Below are 20,327 nucleotides of genomic sequence, written 5' to 3'. Positions count from 1 at the left end.
TGTGTGTATGTATGTACTGTCGGTGTGTCTGTATGTGTGTACTGTCTATGTGTCTGTATATGTGTACTGTCTATGTGTCTGTATGTACTGTCTGTGTGTCTGTATGTGTGTACTGTCTATGTGTCTGTGTGTACTGTCTGTGTGTCTGTATATGTGTACTGTCTGTGTGTCTGTATGTGTGTACTGTCTATGTGTCTGTGTATGTGTACTGTCTGAGTGTCTGTCTGTATGTAGTGTCTGTGTGTGTGTGTGTATACTGTCTGTATGTCTATGTGTGTACTGTCTGTATGTATACACTGTCTTTGTGTCTGTATGTCTGCAGCTTGTGTGTAATGTGAGAGAAAAAAACAGAAAGGCACAATGAGCAACTGAATGATTTTGTTCTTCAACTAATAAGACGGGAAAGGAAAACAAAATGAAGGGATAGATAGATAGATAATAGATACATGATAGATAGATAGATAGATAGATAGATAGATAACAGATAGATAGATAGATAGATAGATAGATAGATAGATAACAGATAGATAGATAGATAGATAGATAGATAGATAGATAGATAGATAGATAATAGATACATGATAGATAGATAGATAATAGATAAATAGATAGATAGATAGATAATAGATAGATATTAGATAGATAGATAATAGATAGATAGATAATAGATAGATAGATAATACATACATAGATAATAGATAGATAACAGATAGATAATAGATGATAGATATACAGTGGGGCAAAAAAGTATTTAGTCAGTCAGCAATAGTGCAAGTTCCACCACTTAAAAAGATGAGAGGCGTCTGTAATTTACATCATAGGTAGACCTCAACTATGGGAGACAAACTGAGAAAAAAAAATCCAGAAAATCACATTGTCTGTTTTTTTAACATTTTATTTGCATATTATGGTGGAAAATAAGTATTTGGTCAGAAACAACCAATCAAGATTTCTGGCTCTCACAGACCTGTAACTTCTTCTTTAAGAGTCTCCTCTTTCCTCCACTCATTACCTATAGTAATGGCACCTGATTAAACTTGTTATCAGTATAAAAAGACACCTGTGCACACCCTCAAACAGTCTGACTCCAAACTCCACTATGGTGAAGACCAAAGAGCTGTCAAAGGACACCAGAAACAAAATTGTAGCCCTGCACCAGGCTGGGAAGACTGAATCTGCAATAGCCAACCAGCTTGGAGTGAAGAAATCAACAGTGGGAGCAATAATTTGAAAATGGAAGACATACAAGACCACTGATAATCTCCCTCGATCTGGGGCTCCACGCAAAATCCCACCCCGTGGGGTCAGAATGATCACAAGAACGGTGAGCAAAAATCCCAGAACCACGCGGGGGACCTAGTGAATGAACTGCAGAGAGCTGGGACCAATGTAACAAGGCCTACCATAAGTAACACACTACGGCACCATGGACTCAGATCCTGCAGTGCCAGACATGTCCCACTGCTTAAGCCAGTACATGTCCGGGCCCGTCTGAAGTTTGCCAGAGAGCATTTGGATGATCCAGAGTAGTTTTGGGAGAATGTCCTATGGTCTGATGAAACCAAACTGGAACTGTTTGGTAGAAACACAACTTGTCGTGTTTGGAGGAAAAAGAATACTGAGTTGCATCCATCAAACACCATACCTACTGTAAAGCATGGTGGTGGAAACATCATGCTTTGGGGCTGTTTCTCTGCAAAGGGGCCAGGACGACTGATCCGGGTACATGAAAGAATGAATGGGGCCATGTATCGTGAGATTTTGAGTGCAAACCTCCTTCCATCAGCAAGGGCATTGAAGATTAAACATGGCTGGGTCTTTCAACATGACAATGACCCAAAGCACACCGCCAGGGCAACGAAGGAGTGACTTCGTAAGAAGCATTTCAAGGTCCTGGAGTGGCCTAGCCAGTCTCCAGATCTCAACCCTATAGAAAACCTTTGGAGGGAGTTGAAAGTCCGTGTTGCCAAGCGAAAAGCCAAAAACATCACTGCTCTAGAGGAGATCTGCATGGAGGAATGGGCCAACATACCAACAACAGTGTGTGGCAACCTTGTGAAGACTTACAGAAAACGTTTGACCTCTGTCATTGCCAACAAAGGATATATTACAAAGTATTGAGATGAAATTTTGTTTCTGACCAAATACTTATTTTCCACCATAATATGCAAATAAAATGTTAAAAAAAACAGACGATGTGATTTTCTGGATTTTTTTTTCTCAGTTTGTCTCCCATAGTTGAGGTCTACCTATGATGTAAATTACAGACTCCTCTCATCTTTTTAAGTGGTGGAACTTGCACTATTGCTGACTGACTAAATACTTTTTTGCCCCACTGTATAATTAGATAATATATAACTATATATACCAGTAGATAATAGATAGATACATAGATAATAGATACATTATAGATAGATAGATAGATAGATAGATAGATAGATAGATAGATAGATAGATAGATAGATAGATGGATATAGGTAGATGATAGATAATAGATAAATTGATGGATAATAGGTAGATGATAGATAATAGACAGATAATAGATGATTGATAGATAGATAATTGCTGATAGATAATATATAGATATTATATAGATAATACGAGGGGCATTCATTAATACTTTCGCCTGACCCACTTCCTGTGGCCTGAGAGCAATGAGACTTGGCACAGTTATTAGACCTTCTCTATGTAGGGGCCACCTAGAGACACACACTACTCCCATCTCTTCTAGCACCTGTAAACACCTCGCTTGTAGAAGTCCAACAGTTGCTCCAAAAGCCTCCTTGTGACTTCGGAAATCAGAGTCTCATCATCTGGAAAATGCTTGCCCTTCAAAAATAACTTCATTGTTGGAAAGAGGTGGAAGTCCGATTGTGCGAGGTCTGGTGACTGCGAGGGATGCGGTGGAATGTCAAAGCCACAGGAGCATGCTTCCATTTAGGCAACATGTGAGCTGTGAACTGGTGCATTGTCTTCCAGAAGGGAACATCTTTGGTGAGCATGCCACGTTTCTGCAATTTCTGCAGCAGTGAGGCATAATATTTCCCAGTGATCATGGTACCCTTCGCTAAGAAATCCATCAATACTACTCTGTGGTGGTCCCAAAATACTGTGAGCATGACCTTTCCTGCCGAGGATTGGGCATGTGCCTTCTTTGGAGACGGTGAATCATGATTCTTCCATTACATCAACTGGACTTTAGTCTCAGGATCATAGTAATGGACCCGGCTTTCATCCTGTGTGATCAGAATGTTGAAATAGTTCTCCTGGTTTCCATGGCACATCGTCAATAGAGCCTGAGAGTATTCGACTCGTTCCTGCTCCTGGAAAGGTCTGAGCAGCCGGGAAACCCAGCGAGCGGATACCTTATGCATGCGAAGATGGTCTTTGATGATTTTTTCCACGGACCCCACACTATTCTTAACATTTTGGGCAAAGTGGCGAATAGTTACGCGGCAATTTTCCAAAACAGGCAATCTCCACTTGCTGGATGGTGTGTTCATCAATAGCAGAGTGGGGTCACCCTGGAATTGAGGCTGTTTTCACCGAAGTCCGACCACATTTGAATTGACAATGCCAGTTCTTGACTACTGTGGGTACAGAAAGTATTTAGACCCCTTTAAATTTTTCACTCTTTGTTTCATTGCAGCCATTTAGTTAATTCCAAAAAGTTCATTTTTTTCTCATTAATGTACACTCTGCACCCCATCTTGACTGAAACAAAGGTAGAATTTTTTGCAAATTTAATAAAAAAGAAAAACTGAAATATCCCATGGTCATAAGTATTCAGACCCTTTGCTCAGACACTCATATGTAAGTCCCATGCTGTCCATTTCCTTGTGATCCTCCTTGAGATGGTTCTTCTCCTTCATTGGAGCTGTGTTTAATTAAACTGATAGGACTTGATTTGGAAAGGCGCACACCTGTCTATATAGGACCTCACAGCTCACAGTGCATGTCAGACCAAATGAGGATCATGAGGCCAAAGGAACTGGCCAAGGAGCTCAGAGACAGAATTGTGGCAAGGCACAGATCTGGCCAAGGTTACAGCAGAATTTCTGCAGTATTCAAGGTTCCTAAGAGCACAGTTGCCTCCATGATCCTTAAATGGAGGAAGTTTGGGACCACCAGAAGTCTTCCTAGACCCGGCCGTCCAGCCAAACTGAGCAATCGTGGGAGAAGAGCCTTGTGAGAGAAGTAAAGAAGATCCCCAAGATCCCTGTGGCTGAGCTCCAGAGATGCAGTAGGGAGATGGGAGAAAGTTCTACAAAGTCAACTTTCACTGCAGCCCTCCACCAGTCAAGCCTTTATGGCAGAAGCCTCTCCTCAGTGCAAGACATATGAAAGCCGCATAGAGTTTGCTAAAAAAAAACACATGAAGGACTCCCAGACTATGAGAAATAAGATTCTCTGGTCTGATGAGAGAAGATAGACCTTTTTGGTGATAATTCTAAGCAGCATGTGTGGAGAAAACCAGGCACTGCTCATCACCTGCCCAATACAATCCCCACAGTGAAGCATGGTGGTGGCAGCATCATGCTATGGGGGTGTTTTTCAGCTGCAGGGACAGGACAACTGGTTGCTATTGAAGAAAACATGAATGCGGCCAAGTACAGAGATATATTGGATGAAAACCTCAGACTTGGCCGAAGGTTCACCTTCCAACAAGACAATGACCCTAAGCACACAGCTAAAATAACAAAGGAGCGGCTTCAGAACAACTCTGTGACCATTCTTGACCGGCCCAGCCAGAGCCCTGACCTAAACCCAATTGAGCATCTCTAGAGACACCTGAAAATGGCGCCCACCAACGTTCACCATCCAACCTGACGGAACTGGAGAGGATCTGCAAGGAAGAATGGCCGAGGATCCCCAAATCCAGGGGTGAAAAACTTGTTGCATCATTCCCAAGAAGCATCATGGCTGCACTAGCTCCAAAGGTGCTTCTACTCAATACTGAGCAAAGGGGCTGAAGACTTATGACCATGTGATATTTCAGTTTTTCTGTTTTAATAAATTTGCAAAAATTTCTAGACTTCTGTTTTTTTTCAGACAAGATGGGGTGCAGAGTGTACATTAATGAGAGAAAATGAACTTTTTGAATTTGCAATGTAAGAAAGAGTGAAAAATGTAAAGGGGTCTGAATACTTTCCATACCCACTGTACATCATATGATGTGGAATCATCACCATAAACCTCTTTCATCTCATGGAACATCTCCTTTGGTGTGCGACCTTCCAAGTAAAGCAACTTGATAACTACTCTGTATGTTTTGGGGATGTGTGAGATAAAAAGGCACAGGAAACTTGGTCAAAGTTGAAGGAAAGATGAATGCAGCACGTTATCAGTAAACGCTGGAGGCAAATTTGCAATCATAAGCCCGGAAGCTGCGCATAGGATGTACTTGGATGTTCCAACATGACAACGATCCAAAACACAAGGCCAAGTCATTGGCTTCAGCACAACAAAGTGAAGGTTCTGGAGTGGCCATCTCAGTCTCCTGACCTCAATATCATTGAGCCATCCTGGGGAGATCTCAAGCGCACAGTTCATGCTAGACAGACCAGCAATTTACAGGAACTGGAGGCTTTTTGCCAAGAAGAGTGGGCAGCTTTACCCATCAGAGAGACACCAGACCCAACAATGCAGAGAAGCTGAAGGCTGCTATCAAAGCAACCTGGGCTTCCATAACCCCTCAGCAGTGCCACAAGCTGATCGCCTCCATGCCACGCTGCATTGATGCAGTAATTGATGCAAAAGGAGCCCCGACCAAGTATTGAGGGCATTTACTGAACATACATTTCAGTAGGACAACATTTTGGATTAAAACACCCATTAAGCCGATAAAGTATGTTTAGCGCCAGTAAGGCCGCATAGGAAGGTTGCACGGCTTTATAGAAAAGATCCGTTTTGAACATAATGCCGCAATTCAAATGGCGCTTAGGCGCATGCGCAGCGAAGTAAATGCCGTATAGTGGAGCATCGGCCGGTAGTCGTTTATTTTAGTTTATTCTATTTTATAATTATTGTAACATTTATTGAGTCTAGAATTGATATCAATTGTGGCTTATTGCAAGTTCAATCGCATAGAAAAAAAATCTTTGAATGTAAAGTAATGGGAAAGTCCGTTTCTGAAGATAATGCCACAACTAATATGGCGCTTTAAGGCCCTTATGTGTAGGCGCAATGAACTAAATGCCACACCGGCTTATTGGTCGGCAATCCATTACGCAAGTATGACGCGCTGTGACATGCGCAATAGTGAGTAATGAAAAGCGTCTGGCGTCCTCCGTGTGGCACATGAGCTTCCCTGCGGCGAGTGTAAGTGTAAATGTAATACAATAATGATAAGAATCAAAAGGTGGATATGCAAATGAGCGATCTAGATTACATGGAAGTGATTTTATGTCATTAATATTATCTGAGCACGAAGCACTTTACACCCATGCACCTTATGGTGCCATAATGACCTGGTAACGATGAATTTAGCACATGTACGAGATGCACTTTATGAAATGTCCTTTGATTGGTCGTAATTAAGGACTGTTAGGACTATTATAAATATGGACCTTATCGAAACACCCACTGCTGGAGAAAGGCTCATCCAGGGCCGAAACGTCGCCCAGACAAGCGGGCTGATTAAAATCCTGCACGTCTAACACTGAAGCGATGGAGTGCTGCCTCTGTTTTGAAAAGTATTTGTGAAGTTGGGATATATTGGACGGGTTCCCCGTGCATCCGAAGATAAGTAGCATTGTGCTGTTCCTTTCTTATATCTCTCTCTCTACAGTATATATATATATATATATATATATATATATATACAGTTAGGGCCAGAAATATTTGGACAGTGACACAATTTTCGCGAGTTGGGCTCTGCATGCCACCACATTGGATTTGAAATGAAACCTCTACAACAGAATTCAAGTGCAGATTGTAACGTTTAATTTGAAGGGTTGAACAAAAATATCTGATAGAAAATGTAGGAATTGTACACATTTCTTTACAAACACTCCACATTTTAGGAGGTCAAAAGTAATTGGACAAATAAACATAACCCAAACAAAATATTTTTATTTTCAATATTTTGTGGCAAATCCTTTGGAGGCAATCACTGCCTTAAGTCTGGAACCCATGGACATCACCAAACGCTGGGTTTCCTCCTTCTTAATGCTTTGCCAGGCCTTTACAGCCGCAGCCTTCAGGTCTTGCTTGTTTGTGGGTCTTTCCGTCTTAAGTCTGGATTTGAGCAAGTGAAATGCATGCTCAATTGGGTTTAGATCTGGAGATTGACTTGGCCATTGCAGAATGTTCCACTTTTTGGCACTCATGAACTCCTGGGTAGCTTTGGCTGTATGCTTGGGGTCATTGTCCATCTGTACTATGAAGCGCCGTCCAATCAACTTTGCAGCATTTGGCTGAATCTGGGCTGAAAGTATATCCCGGTACACTTCAGAATTCATCCGGCTACTCTTGTCTGCTCTTATGTCATCAATAAACACAAGTGACCCAGTGCCATTGAAAGCCATGCATGCCCATGCCATCACGTTGCCTCCACCATGTTTTACAGAGGATGTGGTGTGCCTTGGATCATGTGCCGTTCCCTTTCTTCTCCAAACTTTTTTCTTCCCATCATTCTGGTACAGGTTGATCTTTGTCTCATCTGTCCATAGAATACTTTTCCAGAACTGAGCTGGCTTCTTGAGGTGTTTTCCTGCACATTTAACTCTGGCCTGTCTATTTTTGGTATTGATGAATGGTTTGCATCTAGATGTGAACCCTTTGTATTTACTGTCATGGAGTCTTCTCTTTACTGTTGACTTAGAGACAGATACACCTACTTCACTGAGAGTGTTCTGGACTTCAGTTGATGTTGTGAACGGGTTCTTCTTCACCAAATTAAGTATGCGGCGATCATCCACCACTGTTGTCATCCGTGGACGCCCAGGCCTTTTTGAGTTCCCAAGCTCACCAGTCAATTCCTTTGTTCTCAGAATGTACCCAACTGTTGATTTTGCTACTCCAAGCATGTCTGCTATCTCTCTGATGGATTTTTTCTTTTTTTTTCAGCCTCAGGATGTTCTGCTTCACCTCAATTGAGAGTTCCTTTGACCGCATGTTGTCTGCTCACAGCAACAGCTTCCAAATGCAAAACCACACACCTGGAATCCACCCCTGACCTTTTAACTACTTCATTGATTACAGGTTAACGAGGGAGACGCCTTCAGAGTTAATTGCAGCCCTTAGAGTCCATTGTCCAATTACTTTTGGTCCCTTGAAAAAGAGGACGCTATGCATTACAGAGCTATGATTCCTAAACCCTTTCTCCGATTTGGATGTGGAAACTATCATATTGCAGCTGGGAGTGTGCACTTTCAGCCCATATTATATATATATAATTGTATTTCTGAACATGTTTTTGTAAACAGCTAAAATAACAAAACTTGTGTCACTGTCCAAATATTTCTGGCCCTAACTGTATATAGCCCGGTACGTGAAGGGATATACGTCTCACTGCGTATACTACGCCCAGTGATGTAGAACCAGGTTGTTTTTGCCTCCAGCACGCTAAGTGCTGAGAGGGTTAATGTTAAAGGTACAATGGGCTGGTTTTATGCGAGGACCTGTAGAGTGGGAGGGAGGGGGCTGTGACATGCGCACAAAGACACATCAAGAGAATGCCAAGAGCGTGCAAAGCAGTCATCAAGGCAAAAGGTGGCTACTTTGAAGAACCTAGAATATAAGACATAATTTCAGTTGTTTCACACTTTTTTGTTAAGTATATAATTCCACATGTGTTAATTCATAGTTTTGATGCCTTCAGTGTGAATGTACAATTTTCATAGTCATGAAAATACAGAAAAATTTTTTCAATGAGAAAGTGTGTCCAAACTTTTGGTCTGTACTGTATATATATACATATTAGATAGATAATAGATAGGTCTGTGCCTCCAGCACATGGCACAGACCTGTTAGCACAGTTAGTTATCTGGCCACTAGAGGGAGCACCTGTTTTTATGTAATTTCAGCATTTTTGCTTTACAGCTGCTGTGAAACCTTGAGTCAAAAGCAGAAATCAGTGGTCACAACAGGCGGGGGATGGGGGGGGATGGGGAGGCACGCAGCGTTATTAAACATGGAAAATGTAAATGTTCTCAGTATTTTGTGTGCGTCGTGAATGGAGATAGAATTGCGTTGTGGTGGCTGGCGACGGACCCCCTGAAGGTTTGCTTGTCACACCCAGCACCGGCCTTCCTTCTGGAGCCTCTTCTAACCATAGACATTGTCTAAATGAATACCGCCACACAGTGCTGAGACGCTCCTGACATACAACGGCCACGCAGCAGCTTAGTGCATGGACGGTGCCTGTACGGTATATAAATAATACCGCCATATTAGGATTCACGGCGCATTGTGCTCGCAAACCTGTGTATGAGGTATACGGCATCGTGTTTTTCAAAGCCTCAATTATATACTTGCTGATCCCCTGCCCTGGATATTGCTGCACAATCCTCTTAAAGAGACAGGACACCTATTCCTTACCACAATCCTAACCCTAAGATTTCTTGTCAGGGCCACGTCTGGGCTTTTCTTCATCCGGTACAATGTTCTGTTCACTGCCCTGACCAAAATCTTAATGCTATGGGCAAAAAGAATAGGTTATTAGCCCGCCCCCGAGGTACATGCCACGCCCCTAGCTCCGCCCCTGCTGACTCCTCCCAGGGAACACCTTTTAAAGAGACACTCACAGAAGTTGTCATTTCTGTGACCATAGGGCCGTGCTCGGGTGGTAGACGTAATCCGTCACGTGTGAGAGAAGCAATGTGTTTGAAGCTGCCATCTTCTGCAGGAGATCGCAGTCCGGCTTTTTTTGTGGCGAGGCGCTTTATATTTATCCATGGATGGCCGTGTCCCTTTAAGATTAACCTGATGTGACGCCTTTGCTGTGCTGTTCGCAGTCTGTCCGCCAGTTTACGTGCAGAGCTGCCTGCCGCCATCCGAGCTTACTCCCCCCGTCTGGCGGACGGTACTCGTCAGCTCACATGCGGCGCGGAGCCGGGGTGCTGCATCGCACGACTGCGCGCTGCAGAGCTTGAGTATATTTGCTGGGTGTGTGATTTCTGCCTGCAGTGTTTCATCATGAACTGGCTGAAACCAGACACAAGAGGCGGAAGGAGTGGGGGGATAATGAGGGGTGGGACAAGGAGGGAAAGCAGAAGGCGAGGGGCAGCGCGAGGTGCGCAGGCTCCGATTATAGCAGAGCGGCAGCTGAAATGTTTGCACTTGTCACACCGACTGCAAATGTGTCACCTGTAAAAGGCAAAACGGAAATCTCTACAACACATACATCTCATACAGTCATATAATGTTGGTATAACCTGGGCATCTCCTGTATATAATCATATATGTACAGCTGGTATAACCTGGGCACCCTCCAGTATATAATTATATATGTACAGCTGGTATAACCTGGGCATCTCCTGTATATAATTATATATGTACAGCTGGTATAACCTGGGCATCTCCTGTATGTAATTATATATGTACAGCTGGTATAACCTGGGCATCTCCTGTATGTAATTATATATGTACAGCTGGTATAACCTGGGCATCTCCAGTATGTAATTATATATGTACAGCTGGTATAACCTGGGCATCTCCAGTATGTAATTATATATGTACAGCTGGTATAACCTGGACATCTCCTGTATATAATTATATATGTACAGCTGGTATAACCTGGGCATCTCCAGTATGTAATTATATATGTACAGCTGGTATAACCTGGGCATCTCCAGTATGTAATTATATATGTACAGCTGGTATAACCTGGGCATCTTCTGTATATAATTATATATGTACAGCTGGTATAACCTGGGCATCTCCAGTATGTAATTATATATGTACAGCTGGTATAACCTGGGCATCTCCAGTATGTAATTATATATGTACAGCTGGTATAACCTGGGCATCTTCTGTATGTAATTATATATGTACAGCTGGTATAACCTGGGCATCTCCTGTATGTAATTATATATGTACAGCTGGTATAACCTGGGCATCTCCAGTATGTAATTATATATGTACAGCTGGTATAACCTGGGCATCTTCTGTATATAATTATATATGTACAGCTGGTATAACCTGGGCATCTCCAGTATGTAATTATATATGTACAGCTGGTATAACCTGGGCATCTTCTGTATATAATTATATATGTACAGCTGGTATAACCTGGGCATCTCCAGTATATAATTATATATGTACAGCTGGTATAACCTGGGCATCTCCTGTATATAATTATATATGTACAGCTGGTATAACCTGGGCATCTCCTGTATATAATCATATATGTACAGCTGGTATAACCTGGGCATCTCCAGTATATAATTATATATGTACAGCTGGTATAACCTGGGCATCTCCTGTATATAATTATATATGTACAGCTGGTATAACCTGGGCATCTCCAGTATGTAATTATATATGTACAGCTGGTATAACCTGGGCATCTTCTGTATATAATTATATATGTACAGCTGGTATAACCTGGGCATCTCCAGTATATAATTATATATGTACAGCTGGTATAACCTGGGCATCTCCTGTATATAATTATATATGTACAGCTGGTATAACCTGGGCATCTCCTGTATATAATTATATATGTACAGCTGGTATAACCTGGGCATCTCCAGTATGTAATTATATATGTACAGCTGGTATAACCTGGGCATCTTCTGTATATAATTATATATGTACAGCTGGTATAACCTGGGCATCTCCAGTATGTAATTATATATGTACAGCTGGTATAACCTGGGCATCTCCTGTATATAATTATATATGTACAGCTGGTATAACCTGGGCATCTCCTGTATATAATTATATATGTACAGCTGGTATAACCTGGGCATCTCCAGTATGTAATTATATATGTACAGCTGGTATAACCTGGGCATCTTCTGTATATAATTATATATGTACAGCTGGTATAACCTGGGCATCTCCAGTATGTAATTATATATGTACAGCTGGTATAACCTGGGCATCTTCTGTATATAATTATATATGTACAGCTGGTATAACCTGGGCATCTCCTGTATATAATTATATATGTACAGCTGGTATAACCTGGGTATCACCTGTATATAATTATATATGTACAGCTGGTATAACCTGGGCATCTTCTGTATATAATTATATATGTACAGCTGGTATAACCTGGGCATCTTCTGTATATAATTATATATGTACAGCCGGTATAACCTGGGTATCTCCTATATATAATTATATATGTACAACTGGTATAACCTGGGCATCGTCTGTATATAATTATATATGTACAGCTGGTATAACCTGGGCATCTCCAGTATGTAATTATATATGTACAGCTGGTATAACCTGGGCATCTTCTGTATATAATTATATATGTACAGCTGGTATAACCTGGGCATCTCCAGTATATAATTATATATGTACAGCTGGTATAACCTGGGCATCTCCTGTATATAATTATATATGTACAGCTGGTATAACCTGGGCATCTCCTGTATATAATTATATATGTACAGCTGGTATAACCTGGGCATCTCCAGTATGTAATTATATATGTACAGCTGGTATAACCTGGGCATCTTCTGTATATAATTATATATGTACAGCTGGTATAACCTGGGCATCTCCAGTATGTAATTATATATGTACAGCTGGTATAACCTGGGCATCTCCTGTATATAATTATATATGTACAGCTGGTATAACCTGGGCATCTCCTGTATATAATTATATATGTACAGCTGGTATAACCTGGGCATCTCCAGTATGTAATTATATATGTACAGCTGGTATAACCTGGGCATCTTCTGTATATAATTATATATGTACAGCTGGTATAACCTGGGCATCTCCAGTATGTAATTATATATGTACAGCTGGTATAACCTGGGCATCTTCTGTATATAATTATATATGTACAGCTGGTATAACCTGGGCATCTCCTGTATATAATTATATATGTACAGCTGGTATAACCTGGGTATCACCTGTATATAATTATATATGTACAGCTGGTATAACCTGGGCATCTTCTGTATATAATTATATATGTACAGCTGGTATAACCTGGGCATCTTCTGTATATAATTATATATGTACAGCCGGTATAACCTGGGTATCTCCTATATATAATTATATATGTACAACTGGTATAACCTGGGCATCGTCTGTATATAATTATATATGTACAGCTGGTATAACCTGGGCATCTCCTGTATATAATTATATATGTACAGCTGGTATAACCTGGGCATCTCCTGTATATAATTATACATGTACAGCTGGTATAACCTGGGCATCTCCTGTATATAATTATACATGTACAGCTGGTATAACCTGGGCATCTCCTGTATATAATTATACATGTACAGCTGGTATAACCTGGGCATCTCCTGTATGCAATTATATATGTACAGCTGGTATAACCTGGGCATCTCCTGTATATAATTATATATGTACAGCTGGTATAACCTGGACATCTCCTGTATATAATTATATATATACAGCCGGTATAACCTGGGTATCTCCTGTATATAATTATATATGTACAGCCGGTATAACCTGGGCATCTCCTGTATGTAATTATATATGTACAGCCGGTATAACCTGGGCATCTCCTGTATATAATTATATATGTACAGCCGGTATAACCTGGGCATCTCCTGTATATAATTATATATGTACAGCTGGTATAACCTGGGCATCTCCTGTATGTAATTATATATGTACAGCTGGTATAACCTGGGCATCTCCTGTATGTAATTATATATGTACAGCTGGTATAACCTGGGCATCTCCTGTATATAATTATATATGTACAGCTGATATAACCGGGGCATCTCCTGTATATAATTATACATGTACAGCTGGTATAACCTGGGCATCTTCTGTATATAATTATATATGTACAGCTGGTATAACCTGGGCATCTCCTAGTGTATCCTCACCCACCCCCTGCAGACTGTGAGCCCTCGCGGGCAGGGTCCTCCCTCCTTATGTACTTGTGTGCCTTGTTATCTGCTCATGTTTAATGTATTTGTCTATATTTGCCCCGTATTCACATGTAAAGCGCCATGGAATAAATGGCGCTATAAAAATGTATAATAATAATAATAATAATAAAATAATCTCCTGTATATAATTATATATGTACAGCTGGTATAACCTGGGCATCTCCAGTATATAATGATATATGTACAGCTGATATAACCGGGGCATCTCCTGTATATTATTATATATGTACAGCTGGTATAACCTGGGCATCTCCAGTATATAATGATATATGTACAGCTGATATAACCGGGGCATCTCCTGTATATAATTATACATGTACAGCTGGTATAACCTGGGCATCTCCTGTATATAATTATATATGTACAGCTGGTATAACCTGGGCATCTCCTGTATATAATTATATATGTACAGCTGGTATAACCTGGGCATCTCCAGTATATAATGATATATGTACAGCTGGTATAACCGGGGCATCTCCTGTATATAATTATACATGTACAGCTGGTTTAACCTGGGCATATTCTGTGTATAATTATATATGTACAGCCGGTATAACCTGGGAATCTCCTGTATATAATTATACATGTACAGCTGGTTTAACCTGGGCATATTCTGTATATAATTATATATGTACAGCTGGGGTAACCTGGGCATCTCCAGTATGTAATTATATATGTACAGCCGGTATAACCTGGGCATCTCCAGTATATAATGATATATGTACAGCTGGTATAACCGGGGAATCTCCTGTATATATTTATACATGTACAGCTGGTTTAACCTGGGCATATTCTGTATATAATTATATATGTACAGCTGGTATAACCTGGGAATCTCCTGTATATAATTATACATGTACAGCTGGTTTAACCTGGGCATATTCTGTATATAATTATATGTGTACAGCTGGTATAACCTGGGCATCTCCTGTATATAATCATACATGTACAGCTGGTATAACCTGGGCATCTCCTGTATATAATTATACATGTACAGCTGGTATAACCTGGACATCTCCAGTATATAATGATATATGTACAGCTGATATAACCGGGGCATCTCCTGTATATAATTATACATGTACAGCTGGTATAACCTGAGCATCTCCTGTATATAATTATATATGTACAGCTGGTATAACCTGGGCATCTCCTGTATATAATTATATATGTACAGCTGGTATAACCTGGGCATCTCCAGTATATAATGATATATGTACAGCTGGTATAACCGGGGCATCTCCTGTATATAATTATACATGTACAGCTGGTTTAACCTGGGCATATTCTGTATATAATTATATATGTACAGCTGGGGTAACCTGGGCATCTCCAGTATGTAATTATATATGTACAGCCGGTATAACCTGGGCATCTCCAGTATATAATGATATATGTACAGCTGGTATAACCGGGGCATCTCCTGTATATAATTATACATGTACAGCTGGTATAACCTGGGTATCTTCTGTATATAATTATATATGTACAGCCGGTATATCCTGGGCATCTCCTGTATATAATTATATATGTACAGCCGGTATATCCTGGGCATCTCCTGTATATAATTATACATGTACAGCTGGTATAACCTGGGTATCTCCTGTATATAATTATATATGTACAGCCGGTATAACCTGGGCATCTCCTGTATATAATTATATATGTACAGCTGGTATAACCTGGGCATATTCTGTATATAATTATATATGTACAGCCGGTATAACCTGGGCATCTCCTGTATATAATTATACATGTACAGCTGGTATAACCTGGGCATCTCCTGTATATAATTACGGTATACATGTACAGCCGGTATAACCTGGGCATCTCCTGTATATAATTATATATGTACAGCTGGTATAACCTGGGTATCTCCTGTATATAATTATATATGTACAGCTGGTATAACCTGGGCATCTTCTGTATATAATTATATATGTACAGCTGGTACAACCTGGGCATCTCCTGTATATAATTATATATGTACAGCTGGTATAACCTGGGCATCTCCTGTATATAATTATATATGTACAGCTGGTATAACCTGGGCATCTCCTGTATATAATTATATATGTACAGCTGGTATAACCTGGGCATCTCCTGTATATAATTATATATGTACAGCTGGTATAACCTGGGTATCTTCTGTATATAATTATACATGTACAGCTGGTATAACCTGGGCATCTCCAGTATATAATGATATATGTACAGCTGGTATAACCGGGGCATCTCCTGTATATAATTATACATGTACAGCTGGTTTAACCTGGGTATCTTCTGTATATAATTATATATGTACAGCCGGTATATCCTGGGCATCTCCTGTATATAATTATATATTTACAGCCGGTATATCCTGGGCATCTCCTGTATATAATTATATATGTACAGCTGGTATAACCTGGGCATCTCCTGTATATAATTATATATGTACAGCTGGTATAACCTGGGCATCTCCTGTATATAATTATATATGTACAGCCGGTATAACCTGGGCATCTCCTGTATATAATTATACATGTACAGCCGGTATAACCTGGGCATCTCCTGTATATAATTATACATGTACAGCTGGTATAACCTGGGCATCTTCTGTATATAATTATATATGTACAGCTGGTATAACCTGGGCATCTCCTGTATATAATTATATATGTACAGCTGGTATAACCTGGGCATCTCCTGTATATAATTATATATGTACAGCTGGTATAACCTGGGTATCTTCTGTATATAATTATATATGTACAGCCGGTATATCCTGGGTATCTCCTGTATATAATTATATATGTACAGCTGGTATAACCTGGGTATCTTCTGTATATAATTATATATGTACAGCTGGTATAACCTGGGCATCTCCTGTATATAATTATATATGTACAGCTGGTATAACCTGGGTATCTTCTGTATATAATTATATATGTACAGCTGGTATAACCTGGGTATCTTCTGTATATAATTATATATGTACAGCTGGTATAACCTGGGCATCTCCTGTATATAATTATATATGTACAGCTGGTATAACCTGGGCATCTCCTGTATATAATTATATATGTACAGCTGGTATAACCTGGGTATCTTCTGTATATAATTATATATGTACAGCCGGTATATCCTGGGTATCTCCTGTATATAATTATATATGTACAGCTGGTATAACCTGGGTATCTTCTGACATAAACTTATAAGAATAATAATTAAGAAATAGTGGCATGGGAGTTGTGATGATTTATTGGGTTGATGACGTATCTTTTGCTCGTAAATCTGGAGACATTTTGTGTGCGCCTCTGCCACAGTCGGACTGGTTTGACTGGTCGCTCTTTCTCTAAGCTCATACACGTCACTACGAAGAGATGAAATTATCGTCCCCGCAGTGTCACCGCGATAATCCAATCCGGAGTAATAATGTATCTCCTGAAGGCGAGGTGCCGGCGTCCCCGGGGCGGGGGCAGAGGGACGCGTTCATCATCGGCGGCCCCATCACACTGATGATCTGGGATGGAAAGTCAGGAGCAAAATCCCCTTTCCAAAAGAGAGAAATCCACCATTGCTGCCTCCTGTTCCGCTCTGCACTGTGGTCGTCCTCCAGGTCTTTATGTCAACACTTCACATAATCTAAGAGCAGCATAATGTAGGGACAGAGACCCTGATGCTAACGATGTGTCACTTACTCGGCTACTTGCTGTAGTTCTGATAAAATCTGTGTTTCATCAGCAGGAGATTATCACTAGAGGACTAGTAAATCTGCTGCCAGGTAGTCCAGCCCCGCCCCCACGGTGATTGGCAGTTTTCTACCCTTGCACAGTGTACACAGAAAGTGGCCAATCAGAGTTATGGGCGGAGTTATACAGAGCTCAGCATTTAGAGAACTGCCAGATCTGCAGCAAAGGAATTTCATTGAAATTACAGAAAAAAGCCCAGTAAGTGAAACATTGCTGGAATCAGGGTCTCTGATCCTACGTCATGCTGCTCTCAGATGGGGAAGCAAAAGCATGGTGATAGTTCCCCCATGACAGTGCGTGATCCACAGATTCCCCATAACAGTGCGTCATCCACAGATCCTCCATAACAGTGCGTCATCCACAGATCCCCCATAACAGTGCATCATCCACAGATCTCCCATGACAGTGCGTCATCCACAGATCCCCCATAACAGTGCATCATCCACAGATCTCCCATGACAGTGCGTCATCCACAGATCCCTCATAACAGTGCATCATCCACAGATCCCCCATAACAGTGCGTCATCCACAGACCCCCCATGACAGTGCGTCATCCACAGATCCCTCATAACAGTGCGTCATCCACAGATCCCCCATAACAGTGCGTCATCCACAGATCCCCCATAACAGTGCGTCATCCACTGATCCCCCATAACAGTGCATCATCCACAGATCCTCCATAACAGAGCATCATCCACAGATCCCCCATAACAGTGCGTCATCCACAGATCCCCATAACAGTGCATCATCCACAGATCCCCCATAACAGTGCGTCATCCACAGATCCCCCATAACAGTGCGTCATCCACAGATCCCCCATAACAGTGCATCATCCACAGATCCCCCATAACAGAGCATCATCCACAGATCCCCCATAACAGTGCGTCATCCACAGATCCCCATAACAGTGCATCATCCACAGATCCCCATAATAGTGCATCATCCACAGATCCCCATAACAGTGCATCATCCACAGATCCCCATAATAGTGCATCATCCACAGATCCCCATAACAGTGCATCACCCACAAATCTCCATAACAGTGCATGTTCCACAGATCCCCCATAACAGTGCGTCACCCACAGATCCCCCATAACAGTGCATCATCCACAGATCCCCCATAACAGGGCGTCACCCACAGATCACCCATAACAGTGCGTCATCCATAACTCCCCATAACAGTGCATCATCTACAGATCCTCCATAACAGTGCGTCATCCACAGATCCCCATAACAGTGCATCATCCACAGATCCCCCATAACAGTGCATCACCCACAGATCCCCATAACAGTGCGTCATCCACAGATCGCCCATAACAGTGCATCATCCACAGATCCCCCATAACAGTGCGTCATCCACAGATCCCCATAACAGTGCATCATCCACAGATCCCCATAACAGTGCGTCATCCACAGATCCCCATAACAGTGCGTCATCCACAGATCGCCCATAACAGTGCATCACCCACAGATCACCCATAACAGTGCATCACCCACAGATCCCCATAATAGTGCATCATCCACAGATCCCCCATAACAGTGCATGACCCACAAATCCCCATAACAGTGCATCATCCACAGATCCCCCATAAGTGCGTCACCCACAGATCCCCCATAACAGTGCATCATCCACAGATCCCCCATAACAGGGCGTCACCTACAGATCACCCATAACAGTGCGTCACTCACAGATCCCCCATAACAGTGCGTCACCCACAGATCCCCCATAACAGTGCATCATCCACAGATCCCCCATAACAGGGCGTCACCCACAGATCACCCATAACAGTGCATCATCCACAGATCACCCATAACAGTGCGTCACCCACAGATCCCCGTAACAGTGCGTCATCCACAGATCCCCATAACAGTGCATCATCCACAGATCCTCCATAACAGTGCATCACCCACAGATCACCCATAACAGTGCATCATCCACAGATCCCCCATAACAGTGCATCACCCACAGATCACCCATAACAGTGCGTCACCCACAGATCCCCATAACAGTGCCTCATCCACAGATCCCCATAACAGTGCATCATCCACAGATCCCCCATAACAGTGCATCACCCACAGATCACCCATAACAGTGCGTCACCCATAGATCCCCATAACAGTGCGTTATCCACAGATCCCCATAACAGTGCATCATCCACAGGTCACCATAAGAGCGCATTATCTGTTGTGAATTCTGTGGCCAAGCTCCCTCCTGTGGTCGTGAGTGGTACTTCGGCTGGTTCTGTCTATGAGCTTCCTTTGGTGGATGAGAGTGGTACTGCGGCTTCTGAGTTTAATTCCTCAGGTGATGAGGTTAAGTCGTTAGGTGCTGCTCTATTTAACTCCACCTGGTGCTTTGATCCTGGCCTCCAGTCAATGTTCTAGTATTGGTCTTGCTTCCTCCTGGATCGTTCCTGTGGCCTGTCTATCCTGCATAAGCTAAGTTCTGCTTGTGTTATTTTTGTTTGCTATATTTTCTGTCCAGCTTGCTATATTGGTTTTTTCTTGCTTGCTGGAAGCT

Source organism: Ranitomeya imitator, chromosome 2 (genome assembly GCF_032444005.1).
Source record: "Ranitomeya imitator isolate aRanImi1 chromosome 2, aRanImi1.pri, whole genome shotgun sequence".
Classification (NCBI taxonomy): Eukaryota; Metazoa; Chordata; class Amphibia; order Anura; family Dendrobatidae; genus Ranitomeya; species Ranitomeya imitator.
The sequence above is the reverse complement of the archived record's forward strand: the minus strand, read 5'-3'. Positions refer to the sequence as shown.